The 20,646-nt window shown below is 42.3% G+C and overlaps 1 long non-coding RNA gene across 1 annotated transcript in view; it reads right to left on the minus strand.

The window, feature by feature from the left end:
- The window catches only part of LOC149974432 (uncharacterized), a 37,675-nt gene that overhangs the window by 13,851 nt on the left and 3,178 nt on the right, over window positions 1-20,646 (minus strand). Inside the window, exons 2-3 of the long non-coding RNA XR_016489393.1 lie at window positions 10,672-10,785; window positions 9,642-10,354 (exon numbers count right to left, since the gene is read on the minus strand). This is a non-coding gene — a long non-coding RNA (uncharacterized LOC149974432). The remainder of the gene's footprint in view (window positions 1-9,641; window positions 10,355-10,671; window positions 10,786-20,646) is intronic.

The following is a 20,646-nucleotide window of genomic DNA, read 5'->3' on the forward strand; positions in this document are numbered from 1 at the left end:
TTCAGGGTCCTTGCTTTAACAAAGTTAGCCATTTTCACTGTAGTGTCCAAAATGTCTTTTCAAGCTGTCAGGCATTCCTTGAGCAGCAAGAGCCTCTTGGTGGATGCTGCAGTGTACCCAAGTGGCGTCAGGAGCAACTGCTTGCACACGCGTTACCACTCCACTATGTCTCCCTGTCTTTGTTTTTGCACCATCCATACAGATACCAACACATCTTTACCACACATCCATTTGATGTAACAAAACTGTCCAGTACTTTAAAAATACCCCCCCCCCCCCCCCCATAAATGTAACAGACTTATACCAGGAGCTGTGCCAGGCCTGCCACATCTGACTCATCCAGCTGTAACTCAGAGTTCACTGGCTTGTATGCGAAGCAGCAATTGTTTCAAAACATCTCCTGCCATGTCACTGATGCGTTGTGAAACAGTGTTTGATGAAGGCATTGACTGTAGTTTTTTGGGGGGGCCTCCACAATAGTATGGGGCTTGCCTGTCCTAGCCACTCAGTAGCTCACCATATAGGACGCTTCTAGCCCCTTATTAATGGTATATGTTGCTTTTTATACATGTCTTACTACTCAAAAGTCATCTTAATTCTTGCTCCAAAAACTCCTGTAGCTTACTTTTAAAATTGGCATGTTTTTTTGTTTCTAAATGTCTGCGCAAGAGTAAAGGTTTAATTGAGTTGTGAGAGTACTTTTGCACATATAACACACTGTCTGAGGAAAGGCACTACTCCCAATATTAGTGAACCCCAAATCAATGTAGTTCTCATCGATGGTCCAACATCCCTGTCTGTTCGGTGCTTTCCCGGAGAAGGGGGCAGTAGCTCTTCGGCTGCATCAGAATTACAACTGTCAGTGTCCATGCTAGCTGGACTACAACATGTAGAATTATTGATGCTAGCTTTGGATTTGCTCGTGGAAGCAGAACAACTTGTGTTGTCGACAGGTGCAGGTGTAGTACTGCTGGAAGTAGCAGTACTACCAGTAGAGCTGGTATGTGTCTCTATGGACACTGGCCTTTAATTATTTTATTTTTTTTACCCCCTTTTCTCCCCAATTTCGTGGTATCCAATTGTTAGTAGTTACTATCTTGTCTCATTGCTACAACTCCCGTACGGGCTCGGGAGAGAATTGGAATTCCCTCAACGGTTAATTATTTGACTAGGCTACCTGTATTTGACTTTGTTATTTCGGTGGTTTAATTAGATTTTTATGGCTGCGTTGGAAAATATAAATATACTTTTTTAATGTGAATCACATTTTTATTTGGCGTACCCTCGATGGCATTACGCGTACGTACCTCTGGGGGTACATGTACCCCAGTTTGGGAATACCTGGTCTAGACTTCCTGATTGGGTGTGACAGCGAAGCACCTTGCCATCACACCAGGAAGGGACAAATTTAGTGTTGGTTGATATTTGGTATATCAACAAATCATTCCATAGAGACATGGAAGGTCTGGTATCAGACCATGGTATCAGCTAAAGGAATACGCACTTACTGTGCCAGAGTTACCGCCTATTAATTCCATAGCACACATCCGTTCTGTCCGTCCCATAGATCTACAGTTCCGCTGTCGATCAACGTCACTCATGGAAATTCCAATTGGCCCTTACATGTTCACTGCCTTGCACCAAAATATGTGTATGCTAATGTTATGCCTCTTTTGGCTTAAATATTTCAATGCCCTACCATCCTATTAAAGTATATTGTATGATCGAATCCAAGATATAAACGTCACCCCTCAGATATCCGGTGTTGCCTTTTGACTTGACGTCATCTTAAAAAGTGAAAGACAGACATTGGATCCAGACATTGAGTCCTAACTCCATTTTGGACATGATGCACTAAAGAGGGTTCTAGAACCGTTTTGTTCACCCTGTTCGTCCCATGTGTCAAATCGGATAACGCTCACCATAGAGGTCTACTGACTTATTGGTGTGTCCACGGATGGAAGGAATAGAAGTGGGATTAGTTCTAGGTTGCTCACACAGCACTATCTATTCCTCCTTTTTTAAATATAAATATGAATCATGTATATACATATTTAAGCAATGTGTCAATAATGTGTAGGCATCATTTAGTACATGTGTTTAATTGTTATACTGTATCATTACTGTAGCTCTATAAATTAATTGCCCCATAAATTCAACATTTACACACTTAGTTTCTGTCCAATGTTAGATCACTCAATCCTCCCACCGCTAACTCCTCTACATTTCCCTTGTATTCCAATATCTGTATTTTAAAAGATGCTTTCATGCATTTTTCTATCTGTTTTGTTGAGGATAGATGGAGTGATTTGTAGATGTATTTTGATTAGTATCAATTCTGTGACTCCATGGTGCTAACTAATAGGATGTTCTCTAACTCTGATGCTCTGACCCCAAGTTGCCTCGTAACACCGACCATCATTAACGCATCACACACTACCATTCATAACCACCATCACGCCAACACCGCAAACTTTTTGTTTTTCCCTAATAAATCCATTTTAAAACAAAGTGATAGTCCAGACATGTCTAACATTCCTGTATGATCTGAAGACCTAGGATTTATACAACCTAACCTACTGTAGTTACTGAGACCCTTTTTGCCATCAACACAAACATACAGTGTGCCAAGATGTTCTGTTCCAAGCAACCTACAGAAGCTGGTTACAATGTAAATGACTGGCTTGGTAACGTGAAAGGAGTGTTGTCTATCAGGTCCATACGTCTGTTTTCCTACTGAACAACGATAGGCACTACAATAGACACATCTAATAGTGTCTATTGTAGAGCCTACCATTTTTTTCCCCAAACCGTATTGATTACCATTTTAAAGGTTCAGTTATTCAACCCATTGGGAGAATTTCTGGCTATTGGTCTAAGATGAGGGTAAAAAAATAAAATAATTCAGCATTAACTGCCTGCCTACAGTTTACAGATTGAGTGCCCATTTTTACCACAAATTAGGTAAAATGGTTAACTTTATAACAAACAAGGGGTTGTAAAATACATTGAACCAGCTCCATAGGTCAGCATCAAACACACCCTTCTGTTAGTGTTGAAGGATAAACACTGCCCCCTGCTGTTTAAAATGATTCCAGTGGTTTTTGCACGCCATTAAGCTGACACTTTTTTATTTATTTGCAAATTATCATAAATGTAATTTATGTGCTGTATATTCACTCTTGAATATAATATACAATTGAAAGATTAATGTAACATCTCTGTGCTTATGGTTTTGCTATGTGATGTGTTAAGAATGTGATATTACTCTACTGTATATTACGATATGAGAGAGATCTAAGTTACAGTAATTGCGCTCTGGCTATTGTGAGTCACTGTATTTTACAATCACAAAAGGTATTTAATCAGCCCTATAGTAATATATCATTGTGTACCAGTATGCTGTTTCTAGTTATTTCTCTGTACTAATAAATGCTGCTGTTTTTTATTATTCTTAAACACTTCATATTCCGGCACCCAGCCTTCCCTAAGTCACTCTTCACTTTCACTGAAGGTCTTTTTATGTTTCCGGCCCAAACTGATTTTACCTTGGGTTTCAGACAGACTTAAATGTCACATTACTTTTTCCTACTCCACGTTGCCATCAGTGACATCAGTGCCCCCTCCATTCCGTTCAGGCATTATGGAGTAGTTGGAGATTTGGCACAAATGACCCCCACACTGCCTGGCTTCCACACCCCAGTTATCCTCTCACGTTCTCACAACGTTACATTCGTGTAGTATTGGTTTGTTGGGTTAATTTCCTTTTCATACTAGCGGTTAGCGGGCACTGCCTGGAAAAGGAGCAGGAAACTCATCAAAGGAAATGCATCATGACGGTAATGACACCGAATCCCACCCAAAAGCCTTACACTATAAAGATGTGCTTTCTTCACACCGTTTGGAAGGACAGCACCTTTGTGGATGGATTTTGAATTGCTATGTTATTTTTTTGACCTTTTTAAAAAAAAAGTGTTATGTTGAACAATAAATGGCTAAGATGTTAACCTTTTGTTTTGGTGGATGGCAATTTTTTTCAGCTTGCGTGTATGACAGTATTTTTGATGACACTTTACTTGGCACTTAGTGTTATGTCACAGCCATGTCATAACAGCTGACAACTTGTCATATGATCATGACACGATATGATCATGACCTTTTTGGCATATTTTTATGGCTGGTTATGACTCCATAAGTGTCAAACAACCTACCAGACGAGGCAAAACATTCTATTCCACCATAACCTACATGTCAACAGTAATTTTTATGTTGTACAACGTTTTCTGATTTTTGACCTTTATTAAATGATAATTGTAATTGCGGACAGTGTCAGACATGCACCTACCCCAGTTGCTGATTGGAATGACTTCAGGAGCAGGACAAGAGCCCCTCCTTTTTGACTAATGACTGAAATAAGGGCATGTACATGATAGGCCTATCTGTCTTCTATGATTTTTATAGAGTATTTTATTAGTCAAAGTGAAGTGGCACAGGATGGTCCCAATGCTTCCTGACAGTGTCATAAAGTGTGTTTTCTGCAAGTTATTAATATGATTTAACAACCAAACATGACTACAGAATTCACAATGGATTTAAGAAACTTAAACAAACAAAAGGAAAGGTGGGTTTTTGACACTGTCCATAATCAGCCATAAATTAAAGTGATCTGTCACATGTAAATATGTGTCATGACAGTGTTATGACCATATTATGACATGACTGTTCTGACACTAGGTGTCAAGTAGTGTTACCATATTTTCTCCAAACTAATCTCCGTCATTTAGCTTGATCTGTGACAGTTACAGCGCATATTTAGATATTCCATGTCTCGTGTTTTGCTCTGTTGTGTTTGACATTGGCCCCATCAATTACCCTGTAAACATGGTAGAACAATTTATTAACCTAGCCATCATTGGGAAAATACTCTTAACCCATAATTCCACGATTTCCTGGTAGAGCGCATCCAAGTAGATCCATGCATGAGAAGGACACATGTTTTATGTGGAGCGGTGTTGCTCGCATGACAAGATTCTATTATTGGAGCTATCTTATGCTGCAAGCTATCCCTTCCTTTGTCTTGATGGGCCGTTGATTACCACAGAGGAGAAGAATGCATTTAGGAAAAACCGAGCACACAATAGTCCCAAATCACAAGAGTACACAGAAGAGAAGGCCATGACCATCCATGGTCAAAAGCCTGCCTGGCCTGAACAGAGACTTCAATCAAACCAAGCAATACAAACTTGAAGGCCATGTGAAAATACTGTTCAAATCAAGTGATACGAGATTTTGGAGGACATGAGAGAATGTTGAAAGAAGTGCTTACCTGAGAGCTACTTCAGAATATTCTATGTCTTTAGCCTTAAAACAGAAAGCGGATTCTTCCTGCTGGGCAGCACACCGCCTTGTCTCATAGATAAAAAGCCACAAGTTGAATTTCCAATGTGGTTTCACTATACGTTCAACCATCTAAAAGCACAACCAAATTCCAATAGAAAAACAAAGTCACATTTTTGGTTTAGTTGTCACCCAAATGTATATCACTAAGCTTTCAACCATTTAAAAGCACAGCCAAGTTCAAATGGGAATAGAATGTCCGATATTTAGAATGTGTTATCACTGTGCTGTGTTAACATCTAAAAGCAGAACCAAATGACCTGGATTGCAGTTGAGATTACATTAAAAGTACGGCTTGGATCAACCCTACCCCCTCCGCCAGACGTCCAGTCTGCGCTCTGAACACTCAGAGAGAGCGAAACGCTGTACATTTACGAACGGACAATCTTGAGTTTGCGAAACGCCCATAGCGCACTCTGGCACTCCAGTTTGACTGTATGAACACATCCTATAAGTCAGTGGCACAGATGGAACTATCCAAGCAGAAGATGCATCTCCTTCTAATGTTTATATTTGCTTGCGTTGACAAACACAATTCAATATCACTAAATATCATTACATTTGAAATCAACCAGAGCTTGAAACCCTAGGCCTATTTGTAGTGTCTCTATTATTGAATTCTGGGTTGAATTGAAACAATAGCCGTTGAGGACTTTGCACATTCTATATAGGCCTGAGTGATAAACTAGGGTCACATTTCATTTGTTCTGTTAAACCTACCATTTGAAATGACTTTGATAGCAACAGTGGATCTATTTCGTTTTTAAGTGGAGATCTCTCATTCTCACGATAGCACATTGGTAATAGTGGCAAATATCATAGCTGGGCTTGGTTAAAAAAAAAACGGATGGGAGACAGATCAATTTCTCCAGTAGGAGTTGCTGCCCAACCTATTTCCATTTTGGGGGGATAGTGGACATAACGTTAAAGATGTGCCGTCGTATCAAAGGTACAAATTCAACATTTTTTTGAAAAGGTTTGTCAATGTTGAAATTTGGTTTCCATGATGACACAATCCTGTGGTTGAAATTTCACCCTCAAAACAACAGTTGATTACTTTTTTCAAATCCAATCTATTTTCTACTTCTACAACACGTTGACAAAATACATTGACCAAATATGTTGAAAAAAAAACATTGATTCAGCCAGTTTGTGCCCGGTGGGCTCACTCTAAACCTGTCTATATCTGCAGTAATGTAGTGATACTTGTCAGCCTTCTATCTCTGACACATTTGACAGGAGGAATACTACCATAATGCATTACTGTTCTCGCTCAGTCTGCACTCCACGCTTCAGCACAATTAACTTTTGGCTGGCATTGAAAACATTGGGCTGTATTTCACCATTGCAACAGCTCCGATACATATTCCTATTGGGGAGTCCTTTTGTGATCATCTCCCTGTCATTCAAATCCTCAATGGTGACACAAACACAGCTCCCCACATTGGTCACGTCAGATTTACCCCCCTCCACATCGCTCCGGCCAACTGATGTTTCTTTTCCACGATGAGTCTGGATTCTCCTCCCTCCCCGACGATTTCTAGAATGAGAACTCATTCTGACAGTTCTGATTAGTCCCAGAAACAGATGGGTTGAGCCAGAGCTAGCCTACATGATGACGTTGTCATCTTTGATATTCTGATTGGTTAGATGTGTTAATTAGACAATCCAACCACTGATGAATTTGTTTTGTACAATGCCCCTTGTACAATGCCCCTTGAGGTCATGCAAACGACTTCTAGGATGGAAGTTTCAGACTGAATGTATGTAGCAATCAATAGAGCAGCGGAATTAAATTAATGGTGAGTCGTCAGGCAAGCGTCAGATAAGGCTGGTGGGTGAGGTGACACCATAGAGATGGATAGAGATCTTTACTTGGAAAAAACAATTTTTTTGCGTGGACAGTGCAATTGAGACTTTCCACCATTCAACTGGGTGGGACTTCGGATGGGTTAAGGAAGGATGGAGATGGCCTCAATGACACTGCCCGTGCTCTCAAAGACGCCATAATGGGACAAATACAAAGATTAGTCGTCTAACTAAGTCTATGGGTGACACTAATCCAATGTCACATCATCTCTGTATTCTATCTCCTGAATGGCATTGTATCACCTGACCATTAGATGGAGACACACTCCTCTGGAGAGCCCTGTTGAAATCTCTCTCTCTCTCACTCACTCACTCACTCACTCTCCTTTTCACACATCGAACCAGCAGCCACGTCTCCCTGATTTGATCTAAATGCTCTTTTAGGTTTTACAACGTTGAAGTGGCACACACCTGGCTCGGGGATGGACCCTCTCAAACAGCATGTGTCCACGAGGACTATTGGAAAGGCCCGATACTGATTCTGCATTGACTCCCCGCTCTCACCACGGCCCCTTGCACTTTGCAATTACTGTAGCCCAGCTGTAACGCTCCCCAGGGGCACCCGAGATCCAGGGGTCTCCTCCCTGCCTTGTCATATCCAGGGCCCCTGCCGGAGAAGCAGGCGGGGGAGCAGAGGTAAAGTGGAAGGATTATGTGTTGGATGTAGCAGGCATGGGTCCCTAGATCTCTGCGGCTCAGTGTTAATCCAGGATCGCTGTATCCGGAATCTCATCAATAATCGAGCTAGGCTTAGCATGATGACGTGTAATTTACTTCAGCTATCTGCAGCTAGTGGTATTCTCCGATAGGAAGTGTCTATGTTGTGGTGATGGCAGAGGATTCGAGGCGGACGTCTTGCTAAGGGATATGTAGCACAGTTGGAAGTGAGAATGGCCTCATTCCTTCGCTATATTAGGGAAACAGTCAGATACTCTGAGGATGTGTCAGAATGCTGGAAGAGAGAGACTTGTCTTCCTTTAATCTGAGTGATGTCAACAGAACCATTCTCTCTTACAGAGCTGTCATTACATCAGCGACAACACAGTGCATAACCCAGCATGTGTTGAAACTAGCACTCAAGTTTTATGTGAATATTTATTAGCTTAGGAAGGAGATGCTTCAGTGGTGTAGTGTACTAGTCATATGTAAAGCAGATATTATCGGTTTAATAATGCTAGTCGACTAATTTATCCCTTTCCCCTCAGGGTTTATAATGTCAAAATACCAGAAGGCAAATTTTTAAGTTCAAAATTAACTCTGCGTTCTGGGTGAAATCAATATGTTTGGGTTCATCCAACATCGAGCGGCTCGGATCTGAATTCCATCTCTGCAGCGATATTGTAGGTTATTTTGCAATTCTTTAGGCCTTTCCGCTTTCATCTTTGTCCTCTTTTTAATGACTTTATCAAATTAAAAGCACATGATGCTCCCCTTAACTCCTTGTCCTAATACTCCACCGCGCTCATTTCACAAAAACAAAAAAAACGGGGCGGTGAGGTGGAATAGAGGGAGGGAAGAGGGGGAACATCTGTGGCGCAGCGCTAATTATTGGGAAATATCAGATAGAATGGGGTTTGGAATGGATGGCCCTCAGATCCTCTTCCAAGCGCCTGTGCCCGTGGTGGTGTTGCTCTTTTCATCTCCTCCTGCTCTGTTGTTTTACAGTGCTGTGGAGCCGAGCCAAGCACGCCTTTCTGATGTTTATTAAGGAGAAAGAAGAAACTGTCATGTCATGCTTGACACAAGATGGCCGCCAAGCTCTTTAGAACTACCCATCCCTTTAAGAGTTGGCGGTGAGAGCATAACATATTTAATGTCCCCCCCCGCACAAAAAAAAAAAGAAAGCAAAAAAAACATTTTCATTTTTCTGACCTTTGAGGGAAAGCGATGGGGAGTGTAACTCCAGCTTGCCTGCTGCGGAATGTCTGTTATTCTTTCCAAAGGTTTTCATTTGATTTGAGTTGGGAAACATGCAGAGTAATAATAGTGTCAGACAGTAATAATGATGGATTTATTTAATAAGGGACCAGTTCATTATTGGTTTTATCCTCATCCTGTATCGCAGATATTTTATCTCCCCTTTATCTCCCTCACTGGGCACTGTTTGCCAATCCAAAGTGCAGGTTGAAAACAAAAGGAGACCGGGCATTTGCCATTAGGGCCCCTAGACTTTGAAATTATCTGCCAGATGAGATCAGACTTGCAGATTCAGTGCCTCTTTTTAAATCCCTGCTGAACACACTTTGAAAAAATATACTATTAATGTATGATTTCAATGTATAATTAGCTCTTTTTTTTCTTTCTCCTTCCTCCTGTCTTTGTTTATTTGTTTATACTTTAATTGTATTATTTTGTGATGTGAATCACCTTGTTACCTGGAGGGGAGGGTGTGGTAAGTTGTTCCAAATGGGTAAGTCGAGCCAAGGTAGCGCGTCTGGTGAACAGGTCAGGTTCCCTAGTTGCAGTCAGTTGAACAGTTGAAACTGGAGCAGCAGCACGACCAGGTGGACTGGGGAAGGCAGGAGTCATCAGGCCACGTAGTCCTAAGGCATGATTCTAGGGCTCGGGGAGGGGAGGGAGAATTAGAGGGAGCATACTTAGATTCACACAAGGACACCAGAAAAGACAGACTGACCCTAGCCTCCCTAGAATAGATACTGGAGACTGTCTCTGTAAACTTCAATATGATGTCCTAAACCTAGCAGGAAAGTGCATTCTTGTACTGTAGGTGTAATGCAAGGTATTATCACTGGGATATGAGGTAACAGCAGGGCTTGGACTTTGTTCAAATGGTTTAATAAAGTACAAAGTGTTTGTGAGGTGTTAAGCCTTTGTTAAAAGATGCATACAATTATTAAAAGACAAACAAGTGATTGTGTTGAATTGTGTTCGGGAGAAAACAAATGATTTTTAAAAGGTAGTGGTAATATTTCATTCAGTACAGATATTTGTCGGTGGCTTAACTTACCCTGTCCAGTGGCTCCAGTTACCCCATACCAGCAGTAAGTTGTGCCACTTTTTCTGGACTATGTTTTCAAAACTGTAAAGTTTACTTGAATTCTGATTATTTCCAGGGATACACAACATTCTGAAACATATGTTGATATCTTTATTAGAAAGAAAACTATATTTCCCTTGACTGAGTGATGTTGAATGTAAAAAATAATAATCTCAATTATTATTAATATTGCGGAATGTGAAACATAATGTGGTCAAATTATCCACAGGCCTAACATCCGCATGAAACTCTTGCTAAGGTATAGTAATAACAAGTCATAAAAGAGGAAACTGGGGTGATATTGGTGACGCTCCACATAGGGCTTATATGTCCTCCTGCCAAGGTTAGCCTTAAATAGCATGTGTTTTGGATATCAATTGTGCAACGTGATATTGAGTGCTACTTACTTTCATTTACTCTGGATGGCTTTGTGTGACTGTGTACCACCCACATAACATAACCTGGATTCAAAGGTACTGTAGCTTGACAGGAACATTTTGTTAGCGCCATACACGGTACATCTGAAAGAAAATGAGCAAATATACTTCAGGGTATATAAAATAAATATGGCCTGTATTTGCACCCTATTATTGCCACTGGCTGTGGAAAAAGACCACCCAGAACTACATGGCAACAGGCAAAATTCTTGCAAGAAATACAGTATCAATATTCATAGCATGAACAAGGAGACATTTTTATTTATTTATACATGTACTATTTTACCATGACCATATCTACCTTATCAATCTCTATTATCACATAGCCAACCCATGAACGCCCACATTGAAAACACCCAAGGGTGGAGGTAAACACAGGGATATACCATCTAATTTAGGAATTTAGGGTTCATCTGTTTCTCCGCAACAGGTTTGTTTTCACACTACTGTCAGCAATGGATAGGCAGTGTTCGAGTTTTGGGAGATGGGTAAGTGTTTTCTGGAAGCTAGCAGGCTGGGTGGCCAAAGGGAATGGCTACTTATCTGCGACGCTCAACAGCTACCTTTTCTGAGACAATCTGTGGCATGACCCCTTTATTTCTGCTTTATTTCTTTATTGCATTAGATGCCAGAGCTGGAGATTATTTTCACGTTTCGTACCTCGTTTTGTTAGTCCTGAACGGCTCTAAGAATGTTTTTACACCCAGTGTGTGGATGTCAATTCTTGTCTGTTCAGCAGCTGAAGGTTGTTTATAATTTCATGGCTAATTAGAACACCTCACTCGGTATTCTGGGAGATTATCACACTCCATTGGAATGTGTTGCCTTTCTCTGGGTTCTCATTCATCAATATGTTTCAAGCTTCCTATAGTTTAGATTTGGGTGGGCCATGCTGCTAGTACTTATGTTTTCTCAAGTTGGGTTTGGGCGTATACCATGTTTCCTGACAGGTTGACGCGTGCAAGGAATATCAAAAGCTTTAAAAAACACAGTCAGGGAATATTTGGTAGGATAAGAAATACCCAGGATATACCACTACATCATACATTGGACAAATTATAAATAATAAATGATAAATTCATGAACTTCATGAACTTCTTTGAGGAAAAGATTATGATTATTAGAAAGCAAATTACGGACTCCTCCTTAAATCTGCGTATTCCTTCAAAGCTCAGTTGTCCTGAGTCTGCACAACTCTGCCAGGACCTAGGATCAAGAGAGACGCTCAAGTGTTTTAGTACTATATCTCTTGACACAATGATGAAAATAATCATGGCCTCTAAACCTTCAAGCTGCATACTGGACCCTATTCCAACTAAACTACTGAAAGAGCTGCTTCCTGTGCTTGGCCCTCCTATGTTGAACATAATAAACGGCTCTCTATCCACCGGATGTGTACCAAACTCACTAAAAGTGGCAGTAATAAAGCCTCTCTTGAAAAAGCCAAACCTTGACCCGGAAAATATAAAAAACTATCGGCCTATATCGAATCTTCCATTCCTCTCAAACATTTTAGAAAAGGCTGTTGCGCAACAACTCACTGCCTTCCTGAAGACAAACAATGTATACGAAATGCTTCAGTCTGGTTTTAGACCCCATCATAGCACTGAGACGGCACTTGTGAAGGTGGTAAATGACATTTTAATGGCATCGGACCGAGGCTCTGCATCTGTCCTCGTGCTCCTAGACCTTAGTGCTGCTTTTGATACCATCGATCACCACATTCTTTTGGAGAGATTGGAAACCCAAATTGGTCTACACGGACAAGTTCTGGCCTGGTTTAGATCTTATCTGTCGGAAAGATATCAGTTTGTCTCTGTGAATGGTTTGTCCTCTGACAAATCAACTGTAAATTTCGGTGTTCCTCAAGGTTCCGTTTTAGGACCACTATTGTTTTCACTATATATTTTACCTCTTGGGGATGTCATTCGAAAACATAATGTTAACTTTCACTGCTATGCGGATGACACACAGCTGTACATTTCAATTAAACATGGTGAAGCCCCAAAATTGCCCTTGCTAGAAGAATGTGTTTCAGACATAAGGAAGTGGATGGCTGCAAACTTTCTACTTTTAAACTCGGACAAAACAGAGATGCTTGTTCTAGGTCCCAAGAAACAAAGAGATCTTATGTTGAATCTGACAATTAATCTTAATGGTTGTACAGTCGTCTCAAATAAAACTGTGAAGGACCTCGGCGTTACTCTGGACCCTGATCTCTCTTTTGAAGAACATATCAAGACCATTTCAAGGACAGCTTTTTTCCATCTACGTAACATTGCAAAAATCAGAAACTTTCTGTCCAAAAATGATGCAGAAAAATTAATCCATGCTTTTGTCACTTCCAGGTTAGACTACTGCAATGCTCTACTTTCCGGCTACCCGGATAAAGCACTAAATAAACTTCAGTTAGTGCTAAATACGGCTGCTAGAATCCTGACTAGAACCAAAAAATTTGATCATATTACTCCAGTGCTAGCCTCTCTACACTGGCTTCCTGTCAAAGCAAGGGCTGATTTCAAGGTTTTACTGCTAACCTACAAAGCATTACATGGGCTTGCTCCTACCTATCTCTCTGATTTGGTCCTGCCGTACATACCTACACGTACGCTACGGTCACAAGACGCAGGCCTCCTAATTGTCCCTAGAATTTTTAAGCAAACAGCTGGAGGCAGGGCTTTCTCCTATAGAGCTCCATTTTTATGGAACGGTCTGCCTACCCATGTCAGAGACGCAAACTCGGTCTCAACCTTTAAGTCTCTACTGAAGACTCATCTCTTCAGTGGGTCATATGATTGAGTGTAGTCTGGCCCAGGAGTGGGAGGGTGAACGGAAAGGCTCTGGAGCAACGAGCCGCCCTTGCTGTCTCTGCCTGGCCGGTTCCCCTCTTTCCACTGGGATTCTCTGCCTCTAACCCTATTCAGGGGCTGAGTCACTGGCTTTACTGGGGTGCGTCACCTGAGTGGGCTGAGTCACTGATGTGGTCATCCTGTCTGGGTTGGCGCCCCCCCCCCCCCCCCACTTGGGTTGTGCCGTGGCGGAGGTCTTTGTGGGCTATACTCAGCCTTGTCTCAGGATGGTAAGTTGGTGGTTGAAGATATCCCTCTAGTGTTGTGGGGGCTGTGCTTTGGCAAAGTGGGTGGGGTTATATCCTTCCTGTTTGGCCCTGTCCGGGGGTGTCCTCGGATGGGGCCACAGTGTCTCCTGACCCCTCCTGTCTCAGCCTCCAGTATTTATGCTGCAGTAGTTTATGTGTCGGGGGGGCTAGGGTCAGTTTGTTATATCTGGAGTACTTCTCCTGTCCTATTCGGTGTCCTGTGTGAATCTAAGTGTGCGTTCTCTAATTCTCTCCTTCTCTCTTTCTCTCTCTCGGAGGACCTGAGCCCTAGGACCATGCCCCAGGACTACCTGACATGATGACTCCTTGCTGTCCCCAGTCCACCTGGCTGTGCTGCTGCTCCAGTTTCAACTGTTCTGCCTTATTATTATTCGACCATGCTGGTCATTTATGAACATTTGAACATCTTGGCCATGTTCTGTTATAATCTCCACCCGGCACAGCCAGAAGAGGACTGGCCACCCCACATAGCCTGGTTCCTCTCTAGGTTTCTTCCTAGGTTTTGGCCTTTCTAGGGAGTTTTTCCTAGCCACCGTGCTTCTACACCTGCATTGCTTGCTGTTTGGGGTTTTAGGCTGGGTTTATGTACAGCACTTTGAGATATCAGCTGATGTACGAAGGGCTATATAAATAAATTTGATTTGATTTGATGATTGGACCAGGTTCCATATCAAAATGCCCTGAATCGTGTTAGTGTAGAAATTCAATTCTCTGTTCATGTATGTGGTGTGAGTGTGACCTCCACAGCCATACCACTATATGGACACACACACAGAGACAGCGAGAGAGGGCTCCATTAACAAACCATATGGCCACAATCCCACAAGCAGACCTCTCCTCCTGGCCCAATCGGGCTTCACATGCATGCAGCCCCGTTGGAGCTTCCCCATTCTAAGAGGTTAAATAAACGCTGTGCACATAATTTATGGCCAATGTATAATACCGTCTTGTAAACCTACAAGGTCAAGGTTTCCAATCTAATGAATAGCATCGACATTGAACATCAAATGGCAAACCTAGGTCACAGAGAAGACTGACAATGCCAAACCAATTAAGAGGTAATTTTAAGGTATGGGAAACAATGCTCTGTTGAATCTCTGTTGGCAATCCTGGCCCCCATTTGATAAAAGCATTTCAAAAGTAGCAATCTGGATTATAACAAAGTGGAGCAGCGACCAAAGACAATCAGGAGAAACATGCCGGCCTGCGGAGAAAAGAAAGGGAGGGTGGACAGACAGTTGATATTGGATGTTTTTGGGGAAAAGGACCATAACGTTTGGTTTTCATAACGACTAATGTTGTGTGCAAAACCCCCTGCTCCTCCAAAATATCAAATCAGAGATTTCTCCTCCTGCCGTCAGCCATGTGTATTTGGTGAGAGGTCAGTCAAGGAGAGGAGAAAGAAGCTAGAATTTTGTTCCCTTGCCTCGTAATCTACCGCTATGTTAGAGCTTCTTGTAAAACGCTCCAGAGAAAGCCTTCACGTTGGCAGTGAATAATTTGATTTGTAGGGTAATTACTTTGGCAGCTAAGAATAGCACCTGCGGCAGGCGGCATGGTGAGCGGCAGGCTGGGTAGCGCAACTGGTTAGCACATGGTTCAGGCTCCCCAGTCAAGCCGCAGTCGAGGTTCCCACAGTTCCCACCACATGGCTCATGCCTGCTTTGGTGTACGGAGCAGATTTAGATGAAGGCTCAGTTTGGAAAGCATTGGGACAAGAGATAAAGAATGTTATGTGCTCCTGCTGGTGTCCACTTAGCCTTGTTTGCCAGGGCATAGAATGAGACTACCGTCTACCTACGAGAATATGCAGCATTAGGTTTTAGGCCTAGTAGAGGATAGAGCTGAGAGATACAGTGTGATTTAGTGTGTGTGTGCGCGTGTGTGCGTGTGTGTGTGTGTGTGTGTGTGTGTGTTTGCTAAGGTGTGGAGAATCAGCAGGTGGTCTGTCCAGTTAAAGTGTTGAACAGTCTAATGCTTGTAAATAGAAACTGTCTTTGAACCTGTTGTTATCAGACCTCATGCTCCGATACAAACTGCCCGACAGTAAGGGAGTGAACACTTCGTGGCTAGGGTGTGTGGGCACCTTGATGATGCTGCAGGCCTTCCTCAGGCAACATTTTGAGTAAATGTCCTGGATGGATGGGAGCACGGTCCCAGTGATGTACTGGTCCATCTTCACCACCCACTGGAGGGCCTTGCAGTCATCGACGAAGCAATTCCCATACCAGGCCGTGATGCAACCGGTAAGGGCGCTCTCGATGGTATTATTTGGAAAGGACCCGGGGTGGCATGCCAGGTTACTTCAGCCACCTTAGGAAGTAGAGTCGGTGATGCACCCTCTTGATAAGAGTGGTGTTGATGTTCGACCATGTCAAGTCCTCTGTGATATGGACGCCAAGGAACATAAAACTGCTGACTCTCTACTCCAGTTCCGTTGATGTGGATCGGGCCATGTTCCCTCCTCTGCTTCCTGAAGTCAACAACCAACTCTTTTGTTTTGCTGATGTTGAGGGAGAGGTAAGTGAACTGTCTGCAAACTTTATGGTGGAGCTGGTGTCGTGCAAAGCCACGCAGTCATTGGTGAACAGGGAGTACAGCAGAGGCCTGAGGACACACCCCTGTGTTAAGAGTCACTGTGGAGGGGGTGTTGTTGCCAATCCTCATAGCCTGTGCCAGTTAGGAAGTCCAGGATCCAGTTGCAGAGGGTGGTGTCCAGACACAGGCCTCTGAGCTTGATGAAGAGCTTGGAGGGAACAATAGTGTTGAATGCTGCTGTAGTCAATGAACAGGATTCTCACATAGGTGTTCCTCTTGTCTAGATGTGTTACGTCCGTGTGAATAGCGATGAAAATTGGATCTTCTGTGGATCTGTTGGTCCACAGTGGTAGGCAAATTGGAATGGGTCAAGTGTGCCTGGCATGCTGGCCTTGATGTAGACCACAACCAGCCTCTCAAAGCACTTTATGATGACCAAGGTGAGTTCGATGGGGCGATAGTCATTTGGGCACCTTGGTTTTCTTGCGCAATGGGATGATGGTGGTCTCCTTGAAGCAAGTGGGGACTACAGCCTGGGACAGGATGAAGATGTCTGAAGACGCCCGACAGCTGGTCAGCATACACTCTGAGGACGCAGCCAGGGATGTCATCTGGGCCAGCGGCTTTTGAGAGTTTTCCTCACGTCAGCCTAGGAGAGCGAAAGCACCTAGTCGCCCAGAGCAGCGAGAGTCTTCCTGGATGGCTTGGTATTGTCTGCCTCGAGGTGAGCATAGAATGTGTTAAACTCGTCTGGGAGGGAGGCTTCGGTGGGCACCACACAGCTGGATTTGCCTTGTAGTCCTTGATAGTCTGTAGTCCTTGTCACATGCGTCATGCGTCGCGAGTAAATGGGAGATGGGTGGCGTAAAGCTCAACAATTCCTGTCATGACAAATGGTTGATATTCTAGCTTCGCCGTTGAAATAGCAGAGGATTTTCACAGTTAGTTTAGCTTCAGCTATAGAGGCAGGGTGAAAATGTATATCATAAAGCATTTCCTAGATAGAAAATGTCCTGTGTACCTGTTTTGTGGCGAGTGCAACATTATAATGTATGTTGATCAATCTTTTTCATTGTGTGACAATGTGCAGAAGCAGTTTAGAATTAATTGTGTTTATATGAATGGATAATAAATCAAGTGCCTGGACTGTTTGAAAGCAAAGCAAAGCATTCCTGCCCTGTAAAATATACACTGTGATACAGTGCAGAACACCTGCCAATAATGCATTGCTTTTAAACATGCAGGGATTGATAACCTTTCCCCAAGTAGCTTAGCTAATACACATTGTTAAATGTTTCCATGTATCTGATATCTCCTCTCCAAAGCAACAAAAAAAAAAGACATATATTTCACTTAGGCAAGTCAGTTAAGAACAAATTCTCATTTTCAATGACGGCCTATGCCGGCCAAACCCGGACGACGCTGAGCCAATAGCACGCCGCCCTATGGGACTCCTAATCACAGCTGGTTGTGATACAGCCTGGATTCGAACCAGGGTGTCTGTAGTGATGCCTCTAGCACTGAGATGCAGTGCCTTAGACCGCTGCACCACTCGGGAGTCCCCAACCATAGACAGATTCCTACAATATCTCTTTCAATTTGTGGTTATCAGGGTCCCTCCATTAAATTGAGTAGATTTAGTGCACTCTTCTTGTCTTTTGAGTTGCTTGGACACTCCCGTCCTCAAGTACAGTCCTATGCATATTATGTGAACAGAGGGACATGAATGCATGGTGATACAGTATACAGTATATTGTTCCATCAACATGTTTGTCTGCATTTTATGTCCTTTCCATTTTGCACTCTATATGACCCTCTCCAATGGAAACTATTAAGATAGATATCACGCCAGCAGGGTGTATTTAGGGGAAGATGCCAGATATGAGAGGTTTTGTTGATACTCTGCAGAACTACAGACGACACGTTGTTGACTGACTTAAACAATGACGAAAAATGTAAACAATTAAGAATTTGGGCAAAATGAGTTGCAAAACAGACATTTACGATTTCACGCACCATTTACAACTATTTTCACCCATTATACTGCATCTGAAATAAACATATTTTTCAAACGTGTGGTCAAGCATCTTGAATCACTGTTTCCCAACACCCAGTCCTCCAGTCCTGGCTGCTGCAACCTGGTTTCATAGCATTTCGTATTAATCTGTATCCATATCCGAGACACTTAGTATGATGTGTTACGTTTCATATGGTATGCATTAATTTGTGGATGTCCATCACCCATTTCATATGGTATGTTATGAATGACAATTCATATTATATGTTATGAATTTCAGCTAGGTGGCTAACGTTAGTTAGGGGTTAAGGTTGGTTAAGATTAGGAGTTCAATTAAAGGGTTAAAGTTAGGGTTAGAGGAAGGGTTGAGTAACATGCTAAGTAGTTGAAAAGTAGCTGAAAAGTAGTAAATAGTTGAAAAGTTGCTAATTAGCTAAAGTTGTCTGTGATGAGATTCGAACTCGCAACCTTATACGTCCACCCCGACCAACCACCCTACTTTCGTTTTTTTGCCTTAAGTAACCTCCTGTCTTATGTAACCATACCAAACATAGCGTACTAATTTGAGTGTCCTGGATTTACATTTACTATGTTATGTCTAGTCTATGAGACCAGGTTGAGTCCTGAGCAGCTAAATGTTTTATGTGGCTCAGACATGGTTTGTTCGTCTCCTATAAAATAAAATATCCACCCATCCTTTCTCGCTGCTGACAGCCCACAATCTGGAGAGCATCTGATTGTTATTCAGGTCCTCGGCTGCTATCGATAAACCAGTAAAAAAGCACTGGAGCCCGGGTGTTCTATTCAGAAAGCCAGAGAGATCTAAATGAGGACTGTGAGCGGCAGGGACGGAGGCAAGGTAGTAATCAGAGTTGGCTCTGGGGTGAACACGGGACCGTTCTTCACCAGCGTGACGACAGAAGGGAAGACATGGAAACACATGGACAGAGTCTTCTGGAGAGTGGTGTCCAGTCCACTAAATCACTGTGCCAAAGTTAGAAGTTCATCAACAACGATAATGATCTCTCTTTTTGACAGGTTTTAGGCTGTTTGTTTGTTGTGGCCCCTGAAAGGAGCATTTCAACAATAATGAATCATCTTCATCCTTGATCGTTATTGGCATGGTTTTGAAACCGGTTGGATGGCTCCCTTTATTCCAACCCTGATTTAGGGTTTCAATAGGCCTGAAGCTAGAAGGAAACCATCAAACATCTCATTATGACCATTGCTCAGTTCCCAAAATGAGTAAGAGAGGAGACAATGTGTCATGAACAGTACTATTTTATGAATGTGTGTAAAAGTATAATTTTTCATGCAACACACCATGGTTGGCCTGTCTGTGCATGTCTGCTGTGTTCTTAAAAGGACTCCAATAGGAGAACATTTCAGTTTGATCAGAGGGCAGTCATAATCCTATCTGCTTCCTCTGAACAGTTTATTTGTTTATTGTCCCTCAAGAGGGCAGTATTTGTACAATTGAGCCTCCGACTCCAATCAGGGTCGTCAATGCACCCATTATTCTGCCTTGGGAGTTTAGTACAACTGCCACATATAGTATAACCCAAGAATTAAAGCAATTTTAGTACTTTCGAAAGCAGGCATGCCAGCTAAGATAGTAAGACAAACTACACTAGCTTGATTGATAGCCTGAAATGGGTTGGGAGATTGGGAACCGATCTAGCTGGCTAGCTAAAGCCAACTTAACAAAAATTGCCAGGTGGCTAGTATTATAACCTGGTCTCTAAGCATTTTATATTATTCTATACATACTGTAAATCTGAGACACTCCATTTAGTATGATATGTTTGGTATGGTTACATAAGACAGATGGTTACTTGGTCAGGGTGGATGGGTGGGCATATAACGCAATAGTCTAGCAACCCAAAGGTTACGAGTTTGAATCTCATCATAGACAACTTTAGCATTTTAACTCATTAGCAACTTTTCAACTACTTACTACATTTTAGCTACATTACAACTACTTAGCATGTTAGCTAACCCTTCACCTAACCCTAACCTCAACCCTTTTAGCTAACCCATCCCCTAACCTTAACCCTTTAACCTGACTCATAAATTTAACCCTACTTTAACCATAACCCCTAGCCTAGCTAACGTTAGCGAGCTAGCTAACGTTAGCCACCTAGCCACCCAGCTAGAATTCGTAACATATATGGTTTTTGCAAATTTGTAATATATTGTACACTTTTCAAATTTGTAACATTTTGTACATTTAAATAATGTGTAACATATCATACGAAATGGGTGATGGACA

The sequence above is a fragment of the Oncorhynchus mykiss genome, chromosome 20, assembly GCF_057628025.1.
Source record: "Oncorhynchus mykiss isolate SJ-2025 chromosome 20, ASM5762802v1, whole genome shotgun sequence".
In the NCBI taxonomy this organism is placed as follows: domain Eukaryota; kingdom Metazoa; phylum Chordata; class Actinopteri; order Salmoniformes; family Salmonidae; genus Oncorhynchus; species Oncorhynchus mykiss.